General features: G+C 43.0%; 1 protein-coding gene across 2 annotated transcripts in view; it reads right to left on the reverse strand.

The window, feature by feature from the left end:
- LOC128686858 (uncharacterized protein ZK1073.1) overlaps window positions 1–5,000 on the reverse strand; it is a 421,598-nt gene that overhangs the window by 392,177 nt on the left and 24,421 nt on the right. The gene's annotated exons all lie outside the window — the stretch shown is intronic.

Below are 5,000 nucleotides of genomic sequence, written 5' to 3' on the forward strand. Positions count from 1 at the left end.
GCCAGTGTGTCAACCATCGCTCTATTGCTCTCGTCGTACTCTTGCCTTGGCCTCCTGCTGTTCTGTGGTGGGTTATACATCACTGCTATTACCACCTTTGGACCCCCAGAGTGAAGTGTTCCCACTATGTAATCACTTTCTTCTCCGCTGTCTCCTCTCTCCAGCTCATCAAAATTCCAGCGATTTTTGATCAGCAACGCCACTCCTCCACCCCCCCTGTTCCCTCTGTCTTTCCTCAGGATTTGGTATCCCGTTGGAAAGATGGCATCTGTTATCATACTTGTAAGCTTGGTTTCTGTGAGAGCTATGATGTCCGGTGATGCTTCTTTGACTCTTTCATGCCACTCCTCCCACTTATTTGTTATTCCATCAGCGTTTGTGTACCATACCTTCAGTTTCCTTTCCAACACTGTGGTTTGGGGGGCCTGTGAGGGTGGGAGACCTGGTGGCATACTGTGGGATTCTATAGCTCGGTGTTGGGTGGAGGCTGTGGGTATGGATTGTAGTGTGTGTTGGGATGGTGTGATAGGTTGTATGGTTCTGAGAGTAGTTGTGTGTGTGCTTGCCCTTGCTGTTCTGTTCTGCTCTGACTGACCTCTGCTAGTTCCTTCCTTGTCTCTTTTCCTAGCTCATTTCGCTTTTTTGTCCTCTCCCTCAGCTGCTGTCGTTCTGATTTTGTTCTGTCTCTGTCTAGGAACACCCTCTTGTACTCTTCCGAGTATTTCAATCGTGGTTTCTCTTGGAGGATCCTGTTCCGCACTGTTTCCGTCCTGAGAATCAGCTTGATTGGTCGGTTTCTCCCCTTCGAGTACCCCCCTATTCTCTGAAAATTTACAATCTTGTCCATCTCTTCACCTATTTCCGTGATGATTTTCTCAATCTCCTTTCTTTCTTCCTGCTGCCTTTCAGTGTGTGTCCTTTCCTCTCTCTCCTGAAGCCCATGGATAAACACTGATTTTGCCCTTTCTTCCTCCCATTGCCTCACCCTCTGTGACTCTGGATCCTGCCTGTATGTGGTCAGTTTCTTCCTTGATTTTTCCAGTGGCTCTTGATAGCCTTGTTGTGCCTCAGCATTCGACCTATCACCCTCTCCATCTGCAACCAGCTGATCTTCCCTTTCACTCCTTGGTCCTTCTTGGCAGACTGATGTGACCTTAGCATAATTCATAATTCCTTCCTTCCTGTTCGGCCTCGCAGCTTCATATGCTGTGTCTTCTCTGGTCACTGCCCCTGTAACCCGCTTCAGCCTATTTATCTCAACTTCTAGGACCCTTATCTTGGCTACTGCAGTTTCGACTTGTGCCTCCCAATTCTTTGTCTCCTTCTCCAACCTCTTTTCCAATTTCACAGAGAGCTCTTTCTCCATTTTTTCAGAAAGCTCTCCTAATTTTCTCTCCCACTCTTGTTCCATCCTTTTCCACTGCTCCTCCATCCACTCCTCCCTACCAGAACCATTCTCATCTGATCCTTGGTTCCTGCGAGTCCCCACCATTTTTTTTTTTGTGAGAGAAGAGAGAAGGGAAAGGTAGAGGGGGAGAGAGAGTGAAGGGAAGAGTAGGAGAGGGGAGAGTTAGAAGGGAAAATGGGGACGAGAGAGAGCAAGAGAGAGAGAGAGCAAGAGAGAGAGAGAGAGAGAGAGAGAGAGAGAGAGAGAGAGAGAGAGAGAGAGAGAGAGAAAGAGAGAGGGAGAGAGGGAGAGAGAGAAAGAAAGAGAAGGCAAAGAGGGGGAGAGAGAGGGGGCAGAGAGGGGGGAGAAGGGGGAAAGAGGGGGGAGATGGAAGAGCGAGAGGGGAGAGAGGCTAGGGGGAGAGGGAGGGGAGGATGGGAGAGAGGTGGGGAAAGGGAGAGGGGAGAGATAATGGGAGGGGACAGATGCTAGAGGGGGAGAGATGTTAGAGGGGGGGAGGTGTTAGAGGTAAGAGATGTTAGAGGGGAGAGAGAGAGAGAGATAGGTAGAGAGAGATATATAGGTAAAGAGTGAGAGAGGTAGAGATAGGTCTACTTAGGGTAGAAAGAGGGGGGGGAGAGGAGAAAGGTTCAGATGGTCAGTTCACAGGATGGTGTGAAATCCTGTGTATGTGTGTTTGCGTGTGTACTACAGCTTACAAGTGCTTGTTCCTGTGTGTGTGTGTGTGTGTGTGTGTGTGTGTGTGTGTGCAGTTACGTTACACCGCTGCGACAATGAAGTAACGATGCCTAGCTAGACTGGACTATGCAGAGAACCGTTACTTTCTACATATTCCAGTGAACATACATATATCTGTTGTAATGTGTGTTTCCTGAGAGCAACAGTGTAGGTACACTTGGATATGGGTATACCTCAGTATGTGTACACTAAAAGTGTACTTTGAATTCCTGTATAAGGGATTAAGGTGGGCAGGTCTGCGCGCAGTCTTAATGGCGCTTTGTGTAGTCGATAGACTTCGAACGCCACTAGCCAAGCAACTGGACAAAATGCGCAGTTGTTGGAGAGGCAGAGTGCAAGTACACTCTTGACAACATAAGAACATAAGAAAGGAGGAACACTGCAGGAGGCCTGTTGGCCCATACTAGGCAGGTCCTTTACAATTCATCCCACTAACAAAACATTTGCCCAACCCAATTATCAATGCCACCCAAGAAACAAGCTCTGATGTGAAAGTCCCTCTCAAATCCAACCCCTCCCACTCATGTACTTATCCAACCTAAATTTGAAACTACCCAAAGTCCCAGCCTCAATAACCCAACTAGGTAGACTGTTCCACTCATCAACTACCCTATTTCCAAACGAATACTTTCCTATGTCCTTTCTAAATCTAAACTTATCTAATTTAAATCCATTACTGCGGGTTCTCTCTTGGAGAGACATCCTCAAGACCTTATTAATATCCCCTTTATTAATACCTATCTTCCACTTATACACTTCGATCAGGTCTCCCCTCATTCTTCGTCTAACAAGTGAATGTAACTTTAGAGTCTTCAATCTTTCTTCATAAAGAAGATTTCTAATGCTATGTACTAATTTAGTCATCCTACGCTGAATGTTTTCTAACGAATTTATGTCCATTCTGTAATATGGAGACCAGAATTGAGCTGCATAATCTAGGTGAGGCCTTACTAATGATGTATAAAGCTGCAGTATGACCTCTGGACTTCTGTTGCTTACACTTCTTGATATAAATCCCAGTAATCTATTTGCCTTATTACGTACGCTTAGGCATTGCTGTCTTGGTTTAAGGTTGCTGCTCACCATAACCCCCAAGTCCTTTTCGCAATCTGTATGGCTAAGTTCTACATCATTTAACTTATAAGTACTAGGGTTATGGGCACTCCCAAGCTTCAGAACCTTGCATTTATCTACATTGAACTGCATCTGCCACTTTTCTGACCAAGAATAGAGTTTGTTTAAATCCTCCTGAAGTTCCATAACATCTACGTTTGAATCAATTATCCTACCTATCTTTGTGTCATCGGCGAATTTGCTCATATCACTAGTAATTCCCTCATCAAGATCATTGATATATATTATAAACAACAACGGGCCCAAGACTGATCCCTGTGGAACGCCACTTGTTACAGATCCCCACTCGGATTTAACCCCATTTATGGACACTCTCTGCTTCCTGTCAGTGAGCCATGACTCGATCCACTAGAGCACTTTTCCCCCAATGCCATGAGCTGCCACTTTCTTTAACAGTCTATGGTGCAGAACTCTATCAAATGCCTTACTAAAATCTAAGTAAATAATACCAAATTCTTTATCGTGGTCAACAGCCTCAAAAGCTTTACTGAAGAAAGTTAATAAATTAGTTAGACAAGACCGGCCTCTTGTGAATCCATGCTGAGTATCATTAATCAAGCTATGCTTATCGAGATGGCTTCTTATAATCTCAGCTATAATTGACTCTAGTAATTTGCCTACAATTGAGGTCAGGCTTATTGAGCGGTAATTTAACGGTAACGACTTGTCCCCTGTTTTAAAAATAGGAATTACATTAGCCATCTTCCACATATCAGACAGTACACCTGTTTGAAGAGATAAATTAAAAATATTAATTAATGGTTCACAGAGTTCCATTTTGCATTCCTTAAGAACCCTTGAAAAAAACTCATCAGGACCCGGCGACTTATTTTGCTTCCGTCTGTCTATCTGCTTCACAACCATTTCACTAGTGACTGTGATGTTACATAATTTATCTTCTTCTAGTCCACTATGAAAATTAATTACTGGAATATTGTTAGTGTCTTCCTGTGTAAAAACTGAGAGAAAATAATTATTTAAAATCGAGCACATTTCATTCTCTTTGTCAGTAAGGTGCCCATAGTTATTTTTAAGGGGACCTATCTTATCTCTAACTTTTGTTCTATAGACCTGGAAAAAACTTTTTGGGTTAGTTTTAGAATCCCTAGCAACTTTAATTTCATAGTCCCTTTTAGCTTTTCTTATCCCCTTTTTAATGTCCCTCTTAATGTCAATATACTGATTCATAAGATGACCCTCACCTCTTTTGATACGCCTATAAATTCCTTTCTTATGCCCTAGTAGATATTTGAGCCTATTATTCATCCATTTTGGGTCATTTCTATTTGATCTAATTTCTTTATATGGGATAAACGTTCTTTTAGCAGCATGTATAGTGTTCAGAAAACTGTCATATTGATAGCTCACTTCATTACCCCAGTCAACAGATGATAAGTGTTCTCTAAGCCCATCGTAATCTGCTAAGCGAAAATCTGGGACTGTTACTGAGTTATCCCTACTATCATACTTCCATTCAATGCTAAATGTAACTGATTTGTGGTCGCTAGCACCCAGTTCCTCTGAAATTTCTAAATTATTAACAAGGGATTCATTGTTTGCCATAACTAAGTCAAGCAGGTTATTTCCCCTTGTAGGTTCTGTCACAAACTGCTTCAAAAAGCAATCCTGAACTACTTCTAAGAAGTCGTATGATTTTAAATTCCCAGTCAAGAAATTCCAATCAATATGACTAAGGCCTTGTGGCCTTAGCAATTTCCTC

This window comes from Cherax quadricarinatus, chromosome 2 (assembly GCF_038502225.1).
Source record: "Cherax quadricarinatus isolate ZL_2023a chromosome 2, ASM3850222v1, whole genome shotgun sequence".
Lineage (NCBI taxonomy): Eukaryota > Metazoa > Arthropoda > Malacostraca > Decapoda > Parastacidae > Cherax > Cherax quadricarinatus.